This window comes from Babylonia areolata, chromosome 13 (assembly GCF_041734735.1).
Source record: "Babylonia areolata isolate BAREFJ2019XMU chromosome 13, ASM4173473v1, whole genome shotgun sequence".
NCBI classification, from domain to species: domain Eukaryota; kingdom Metazoa; phylum Mollusca; class Gastropoda; order Neogastropoda; family Buccinidae; genus Babylonia; species Babylonia areolata.
Genome location: NC_134888.1, coordinates 36,397,198 through 36,407,038, shown reverse-complemented (window position 1 = coordinate 36,407,038; position 9,841 = coordinate 36,397,198). Strand labels below are relative to the sequence as shown.

General features: G+C 42.9%; 1 pseudogene; it reads right to left on the bottom strand.

Annotated features, from left to right (window-relative positions):
* Positions 1–7,504: 7,504 nt before the first annotated feature.
* LOC143288754 (uncharacterized) lies at positions 7,505–9,381 on the bottom strand (annotated as a pseudogene).
* Positions 9,382–9,841: the final 460 nt, after the last annotated feature.

Sequence of the window (9,841 nt, the reverse complement as noted above, 5' to 3'; positions counted from 1 at the left end):
GACATACTTTCGTTTTCCTGACTAAAAACGGAAGCGGAATTCTCTCTTAGGTAATTTGACTGCGAGTGCCCGGATATTGCAGACGCGGCAGACCACCAGTTAAAAGGTAAACAGTCGTGTTGCAGTTCCTTGAGTGTTAATCTTTAAAGATTTTATTATTGATCTTGGTTGAATTATTCAGAATGCACCAAAACCCGTTTATTTGCTGCAGACCTGAACTTGTATACGCTAGATTTTGTTCTGGAACCAAAGTAAACGGGGAACTGGTGCTGGAACTGGTGCTACTATCTGAGGAATGCAAAGTAAGTGTTGATCATTGATGGCGGCAGAAGATAGCGGCAAACGGTAATATTTAAATATGCATTTGTGGTTGCATTTGTCGCATTGTTCTTGACTTTGAAGGGATATGTTGTGCGAGCCTGAATGGCTATATGTACACAACGGTGAGGTTTTCGCTGTGTTGGTGGCTACCATCGAGCTCAGTTTAAAAAGGAGAGGTCAGGAAGACGGGAGGCCGGCCGCGTGCCATCTTCTTCTTCTTCTTCTTTCCCTTGACTACCGCCTTCATCATTTTGAAGATTCTGTAGACTATAAGGGGGGTTTGCTTGTTTTGTGGTTTCCTGAGGTAGAGGTTTCTGGGCCAGGGGATGGGGGGTGAGGGGGGGGGGGGGTGAGGTATGGGGGCGGGGGGGTTGGGGGGGGAGGTAATCAGATTCGGGATTTGAAGCCTTCCAGGGTTATGCTGAGAGCAGTCTCAGCAGGAAGGCTGTTCCAGTTTGTTATTGTTCGAGGAAAGAAAGACTTTTGTCTGTACAGTTGGAGAGGTGGTATGCTGCTGGATGCGATCCTCGGGTCCCAGTGGATGCTGAAGGATTTTGAGAGGGCTTGTTGCATGTGTTGATGATAAGACTGCCGCTATGGAACTTATAGAAGTTAATCAGTCTTGCCTTTCTCCTTCCCTGTTTGAGGGGAGACCACTGAAGAGTCTCCATCATGTCTTGTACACTGGATGTTTTCCTGTGTCGATGGGTTGCCCAGCGAGCAGCCCGGCATTGTACTGCCTCAAGTTTGTTAATATCCTTCTCTGTATAGTAGTCCCACACAGAGCGGGCATACTCCAAGGTTGGGCGGACCAGTGTTTGGTAGGCTTGCTGTTTGATGCGCTGGGAGCCTACTTTCAGGTTCTGTCTTAGTAGGCATAAGGTCTTGTTGGCTCGGTTGGAGACATTGGAGATGTGGGGGGTCCATCTAAGGTCAGAGGTGATGGTGATGCCGAGGTATTTGGATTTATTGACTACATCAAGGGTGTGGCCACGAAGGGTGTACTCTGATGGTAGGGGGTCTCTCTTCCGGCTCACTCGCAGGGTCTGACATTTGTTTGGATGGAAGCTCATAAGCCACTTCTGCTCCCATTCTGCAAGGCAATCCAGATCCTTTTGTAGGGCTTGCTGGTCGCTGGTGGAGGTGATGGTTTTGTGGCACAGGGTATCATCAGCAAAGAGACGAGCAGTGGAGGACAGTCCAGTCGGCATGTCGTTGATGTAGAGCAGGAACAGGCAAGGCCCAAGAACAGAGCCTTGTGGGACTCCAGATTCTACAGGAACAGGACTGGAAGTGGCTCCATCCACCACTACAGACTGCTGTCTATCTGATAGGTCTTGCTGAAGGGTACTGCCTACCGCGGGAAGGCACTTAACATCTAGCGAACGCCTCTCCTTCTCGCTCCGTGTCTCGAATTGAGATCAAGATGACAATGCCGTTGTCGCTGAAAATTATCTTGGTTTTAAGGTGGCACCGCGAGTGATTTTTTTAGCCTTTTTTTTTTTTGTTTAATTTTTTTTTTTTAATCTCGGGATCTACAGCATGTAGACTTATGAAATTTCGTATACATGTACTTTAAGTATCCAGCAGTGAAATGTACACTGCCACCCTCTCTTAAGTTGGTGAAATGCCAGTTTATATTACCGTGGCTGTCACTCTTTCCTCAGCTCAGTGGTTTGAACTATACAGCGGGCATGCTGCTGTCACTGTGATTGTGGTCCTGCACGCTGGCCAGCAGCTGATCATCATCTGATCATCGCTAAGTTCTTTATCTGTATCATGTAGTGATGCATGTCGGCAGGAACCAAATCTGATATTATTTCGTAACTAACCAGTTCCGCAAGTTCTTTACTAACCGTATCATAAATCTGTGGAATAATCTTTCCTATGACACCTTCAATGCACCATCGGTAAACGCCTTCAAAAATCACATTGACAAAAAGTTTAAGAACCATGTATTTTCCACAGAGTTAAATCTTTATTGAGCTGTAGACAAATATAGTATACACTATGCCAGATTTAAACAAGGGTCTGTTCACAACAAGTAATCCAAAAGCACACTGATTATGAGGGCAAAAGGCTTTTAGCCTATAGCCAAACATTTCTGTGATTCTGTGATTATAGGATCGACATGAAGACTGGGAGGAGAACACTATAACCCCCCCAACCCCCACCCCCACCCCCCCCAAAAAAAAAACCCCAAAACAAAACAAAACCCAGCAACTGAACTGAACCGTTTCAAGTTATAGGGCAGGCCCATCTGGTTTTAGTGATGTGCTCCCAGAGATTTAATCTCGAATGGCACAGCCCCAGCTCATCATTTCCCCCTGCTTTGGATCAGGCCCTAACTAATGTTATGTTATGAGGCGGTGTGCAGTGGCCTGGCTAGAGGCTCTACTGTATCAGCATATAATCATGGTTACCTCACGCAGTCGCTGTTCCAGTCCTGAACAGCTCTCCTGAAAGGGTTGTTTTTAGGAATTTCTGACTTTCTGAATTCATGTTAAAGCAACATGAGTTATTCCTTGTCAGCTGTGATATGATGTTCTGGGACTGGGTGTCTGTGTTTTGTTCTTCTAAGCCTCTTTAATTGTCTAGAGTGATGTAACTGTAATCCTTAACATTCATTGCAGGGAAATACCCATTGACAATTCTGTAGAGAAAGGTTAGTCTCTGCTGTTTCCTTATTTCTTGTGCTAGTTGCAGAGGGATGATAATCGCAGGTTTGCAAGCATTTCTGCCACACGTCCTGGGTGTTTTGACGTATAGTCTTGTTTGAAGAAGGCTTGCTGACGGATGTTGGAAGCTCTCAATCTTGTCAAAGTCTTGTTGCAGGTGTGGGTCCCAGACGGTGGTACTGTATTCTAGAAGTAGAACTGATCTGAAAAGCAAGTTGTATGCTGTTGTTCTAGTCTATTACAGTTTTTATAAAGAATGAGTTTACTGTTCTGTTCTTGATTCTGGAACCTTTAATATTCTATATTTTTTTCTGGCTGACCTCTCCACGATGTTGCTGGAAACAATCAGCAAAGTGCATTGGTTGGATGCGGCATCTGTTTGTCGACTGTTTAATCAACTTGCCAGGTGGTATGGCTGGCACCAACCCCTAAACCACTTGTTTCAAGGCAAGTTGGAGGTTTTTGTCATCTCTCTTGCAGGCTTGGAATCTTTAGTTTTTTCAACATGTTTGAGACACAGCCGGGTTCTTTATTTTTGTATTTACTCATGTTGAAGCATGCCGCTCTGTGTTGCATTCTATCTTCGCTTAGTGTTCTGTGTTGTATTCTATCCTGTCAACATTCCCTTTGTAGTAGGGGTCCTGTGATATTGCCACATTCCTGATTGCTTGAGTGCTTTGTTTGCAGTCTTCCTCCAGCCAGTACAGGTTTGAGGGCAGTGTCGTAAATTTTCATGAAAAGACTAGGAAACCTGGAAAGCAGCTTATATGACTCTATCTGATTTCAGATCCGACCATGGGGATAGTGAAGGAGCAGAACAGGAAGAACCACTGCATGAAATAAAAATGGATGTGGACTGCACTGCAGGATCTGCTCTGAACACCGAGTGCAGCACTATGTCAACGAGTTAGTGATGTCCACATTTCAGTTCTTGTCCTAAATTTCTGGACTTTTTTCTCCCTCTCTGAGTCTCTTGTATTACAGCGTTACAAAAATGTATTATTTTCATATTTGATTCATGTATTTTGAAAGTACATCTATACTTATTAGTATTAGTATTCTGTCAATGCACTTAAATGAATATGTTATTTATAAGTTTATTAAACAGAAAACCCCCCAGTTGATCCAGTTCCTGAAAAGACCATGCAGATGCCAGATAGGTTTATAATTTGGGACAGGTGCGATGTGTCTTTCATTGTTTATTATTATTTTTATTTATTTATTTTTTTGCTGCCCCATCATCTGCACCGTTTCAGTGGCATTACTCCCACGCCACTCATTTAGATTCCCCCATACACAGCCATACCCGGGTTTGTCCGTCACAATTCCTGCGTTAGCAGTCCGCAAGGAACCATCGATGTTAGGTCACCAGGAGGCCACACACCAGAGGAGACCCTGCACTGCTGCTGTCACTTCGGTGGTGTTCTGTGGTGCCTGTTCTGATTTCATTGTTTATTATTTGGGAAAAGACTTCAAATGGATTGACAGCAGTTCATAATTTTTCCATGCCACAGAATGTAACATACCTTTTTTCTGGCTGTGTGTTTGAGGTTGTTGATAGGCAGTAATATGAAGATAAGAACATTAATTTGCAATTATTTGTATTTTTTTCTTTTTTTTTCTTTTAAAGTAAACATGTGTAGTGACTGAATGTGGTTTATTTGACAGACTGGTCAGGTTTCACAGTCAGCTGAGGTCACAACCATGGTGGGCAAGCTGCTGCTCCTGTGTCCAGCAAGGCCAAGGTTGCAGCCTCCTTATGCACAACAGGTTTGGAAGGCATTGTTTTCTTCACAAGTGTTTGAATACTCTAGTTACATGCAAATGATTTGTGCATTGCACAGCTGTCAGTATCCCATGTGTGGAATTTAGGTTTACAAACCACTCTTCAGGACTGAGGCAGGTTTTGAAGAACACTTGTCTGCATTAAGACAATTTGAGCTGTGATGCACCAATGTTCATGAACATGTTTGAACTGTGATGTATTGTGGAATGATGGTAGGAGGGAAACCATAGTATCATCAGTTGGAAATTTCAACTAAATGTACTATTCCTTCAGGATTTACCAGAGTTGCTCGGGCCTCTTGGATTAGCGGAGCAGTAAACTGAGTCAATGAATGTAGCATTAATTTTTCAGCAAGTCAACAGCTTTCAGTGAAAGTGGTAGGCATGGTCTTATTCAAAGGTTTTCTAGCCAGTTTCAGTTAAGTTTCAGAGAGGTGTCAGAGCTTGTGGGCAGATCCATATATACCACATCTGTGAAAAGAAAAAGGAAAAAAAGCCAATAAATGCTTTCTATTGAAAACGAAGGTGTTCAGCGTTAGGTTCATTGTTACTGTTAGTTGATAACAGGGTGGAGCATCTATGTGGGGTTCCTCACTTTCAGATGTGTCTTGGACAGAGCTGACAGCAGAGGCATGTTGATATACAGCACATACGAGGACGCCAGCACTGCTCCAGTTTCAGTCACAGAACTGAAGTCGGCTGTGGTAAACTTCAGCACAAACACCATGTACCTTGGGTGACAGCACAGCAGTTTGTGTGTTTTTTTACTTTTATTTGTTTATTAATGTATTTCTATTATGAATTTGTTTGAATATTCTGACTTATTCAGTTCTTCTGTGTTTGTTTAAGATTTCTGTTCTGTTGTTTTGGAAACTAATCGGTATGATCACCAAACAATGTAAAACCCCATGAATTTTCCTTTTTTGAGATAATGATAATGAAAATGACTGGTTCAAAGAGCATCTTCCATAATCCATTGCTTGTGGAGACTGTTAGACTGGAAGAGAGTTCAGACATTAAAGGTAAAACTGTGGAACTTAATTGACAGCCTTACAGTTAATGTATTCAACTTTAACCCCTTCACTGTCTTAGTATAATAGCTTTTTTTGTATTGATGTGTGCCGGGGTGAATTTTTGATTTTTTTTGGTAGGCTCACTAATCTGTTCACTGCTCATTCATTTATTTAGACATCCAATGATCCATATGTATTATGATTTTTTGCATGTTTTTTCCTGATACTCTTGGCTGTGCAATGATACCAAAATAATTTGGGTTTGTGGGTATTTAAGGAGGGAAAAATTGATACAATAATCATTTATTTCTAAGAAAGAACAATTTTGGGACATAAACACATGCACAGCATTACACAAGCATCTCGTACACACATAAACTTTTTTTTTAGCTTTTTAGTAATTGGTTCGCTCGGGGAAAATAGAGGCAGATTCAGATTGGGGTGGGACTGAAGAAACTGACTTAGTACAAGTTGTTTGTTGTGTCACACTGTAGGCCAGGATTTGCCGTGAACTGAACATCGTTAGGTAGTCGATTGTCTGCTGGCGTCCATTGTTGAATTAGATGCGACTGACCACCAAGCCCTCTGCCCCTCCACCCTCACAAATGCCCCTCATCCTCTGCCTGTTCCTCGACCCCTTCCTCAACCTCTCATAACAGAAGGGGATGATACCGGCTCTACCTCCATTTCAGCGGTGCGACTCAATTTCAGTCATGAATCAGTGGATGATTGTTCAGGCTCGTAATCCTAGTCTTCGTCATCAGCACCAATCTCAGACAAAAGCGGGTGGTGTTGGTTTCTGTCAGTCTCCTCCTCGTCACTATCTATGGATTCTGGATCCTCGAAGTCTTCCTCACCACTGTCTGCATCATTGAAAATTTCTTGCAGTGCTTCTAATGCACAGTATCGCCTATTACTGACACTAGTGGATAATGGCATAGCTAAGTCAGTCACCACTTCAGCAGGCTTCTCTGTGCTGAAACTGTTTTCAGTATCCCCCCACCCTGCTCCCATCCTTTTGGTATGCTCCATTTTCTAATTATAATTTGTTTTATTGTTCTGTTCTATTGTATCACAAAATGTATGTCTTGTAGTTGTAATCCTTTTCAAATACATTTATACACCACCCCAGTTCATGAGGGGCCATGGCCTTTTTTGAAAAAAAAATCATAATTTGAATCCATTTCTTTGGTTTCTATTAGACTGGTTTTCAGAACTGACAGCTCATCAGCCCTGAAATGGCCCTTTGCGGTCGGCTGGGCTTTATTTTTAGCAACATGATTTGATCTGTTCTACAGGGCTCCCACTTTTCAGTCAGTTTGTCAATTTTTCAGCAAAAAGTAGAAATGAGATTCAGTGAAAAACAAAATTTTCAGCAAAAAACAAAATTTTAGGAAATGGTAGCTGAAAGAACAACTGAACCGAATGCCTTATTTGCTTAGAGTGATAACTAGGAATATTGAAACTGCTGGACAACTGAAGCTGTGAAGGTGAAAACAGAGGATGCTTTTTTTTTTTATCCCTGTAGATGTAGGTTGGAGGTGCTTTGTGTGAATTGTATTTGTAGATTTATAATAAGGCAGGAAAGAGCTATTAATGTGCTCCAGTTTGCATCAGATTACACCATTTTGAATGTAGATTAAAAAAACAAACCACACAGCGTTTTCCTTAGAATTTTAGGGATTTTTTATTTTCCTCAATGGGAGCCCTGGTTCTTGTTCAGCCTAAAATAGTAATTCCAGTGCTGCTGTCACAGTGTAAAGTTTCTGAAGAATTGATGCAGGTGTGGCAGCACTACATTTGATCCTTAAATGGACATTGCCCCTTCATTAGTCAGGTCGTAGATTTGCTGAGGAAGCCCTTCACAGCACACACCCAGAGAAGCCCGTTTTTCCTATGGGTTGAAAGAGATGCGGGCTGATAGATGCTGTGGGGAAGATGCCCTTGTTGGGCAGCATCAAAGGAGTGTTGCATGGAACAGTTCCTTTATGTTACTGGAGTTTGCATAAAGTGCCTAAGGCTAGAAATATACTGGTCCGTGTGTCTAGCTGTGCGCCGCAAAAAAAAAGTGCCGCTAGGTCGGAAGGGTGATCACGTCAGTCCGCGTGACTCCGCACGACTTTGCAAAATGGCGCTGAGCAGGCGGCAGAAACTTATTTTGTGGTGGTGGAGGAGAAGAAGACAGAATAGACATCGTTGCCGGAGATTTGGAGTGCATCCTATAAACAGACTAAGAAAAATACATGGAGCATACTACCACTTGAAACCTGACTTGCTCGAACATGAAGAGAAATTTGTGAATTATGTGCGAATGACGCCTGATAAGTACAAAGCTTTGCTAGACTTGTGTGCTGCAGATTTGGAGAAGAAGTACACAAATTTCAGGCAACCAATTTCAGCTGATGAACGCTTGCTGTTGGTATTGAAGTGAGTTATGCTATTTTTTGTTTTTTTGTTTGTTTCTTTGTTTAATTGATTGAGAGCAATCTCTCTCTCTCACGCACACACACACACACACACAAATGCAGGCATACACACACACACACACACACACACACATCAATACAGATAAATAAGATGCTAAATGTAAACAAGAAAGTTGTATTGGAAAAAAATCCGTATAGAACCAAAATAAATGAGACGTATGGAACAAAACCTTGATTGAGAAATACAGAACAGAAGTAAGATTGTGTGTGTGTGTGTGTGTGCGGCTCTGTGTTTATTTTATAGTGTGTGTGCGTGTGTGTCTGTCTCTCATTCTGTGTGTGTGTGTGCGTGTGTGTATGTGTGTGTGTGTGTCTGTGTCTGTCTGTCTGTCACACACAAATGATCAATATTGAGATTCTTGAGTGAAATATGTGTTATCTCCAAGATATGATTGGGAAAGAGATGAGGCATTTCCGTGCTGGATATTAGAAGCGCCTCTCTGTGGAGTTCCATGAGACTGGTATGGATCGGATGAGACTTGTCCAAGCTGCAAGCTGGAACGGCCAGACGAGCTTGCATGTGGAAGGTTTGCTGGAGATGGCCTGCTAGAAGCTTCTTCCAGGTAACTTAGCAGCAGCCGCTGGACATCCGCACGGAAATGCATTGTTTGCAGTCTATCAAAAGTCTTCAAAGAAGGAAGCAGGCTCTTGAAAAAATGGTCGTTCTCATCAACTTCCTGCGGCTCCTGTGGTGTCTTAAAAGCTTTCAGGAATTCCAAATCAATGTCAGAGGCTTTAGGGGTCGTAGCTTTTCTTTTCCGACGTCGCTGGTTGTTGCTGACAGCTGACAATGCACTCTCCTCAGACTGAAGAGAAATAGGACTGGCACGAGTTTCTTGTGAATGTTTGGCGTCATCGTCAGATTGAGAAGCGTTGCTCTCTTCATCATCTGGCAAGTTACTGTTGCTAGCTCCAGTAGAACATGTAGGTATCAGAAATTGCATGAAGTCATACATACAAATGCCATTTTTTCTTTTTGGTGGCAGCCTGTCCAGATGTGGTTTGCTTCATCTCTTTGTGTTTCCTCAAGAAGTAGTCACGGAGACTTGTCCATCTTGTTTTGCAGGCCACAGCTGTTGCTGAAAACAAGAACAAGGGGGGGATTCAGTAAAAGCACGAATGTCATTAAAATTATATCAGCAGAATTGTTACTTGTAAACACCAGTAACTGTGCTGAAGGCTTGTAGGACAGCATGGCTTCCTTCCATCTCATGGCTCAGGACAGTCATTCGGCGATTGATCTCGAACGCCACGTTTTGTTTGTCGTCAACTTGAAGACGCGGTGAGGACATCTCTGCCTTCTGGTAGCCACACTCCTCACACTTCAAAACTAGCTTCGAAGCGTAGCCAGCACATTCGGTCTCGCTAACTGACACTGACAGTCCTGAGTTGTGACTCTCTGGGCAAAGCAAGTCACCAACAAGTCGAGAAAGTTGCAGCGAATGTGCCAGAATCCACACTTGCTTCTCGCCCTGACCCTCGTGGTTTCGAGTTGGTCGCATCATCTCGATCTTTTGACGTGTTGCACCTGAAGTTGAAGGTTCGGCTGATTGTTCAG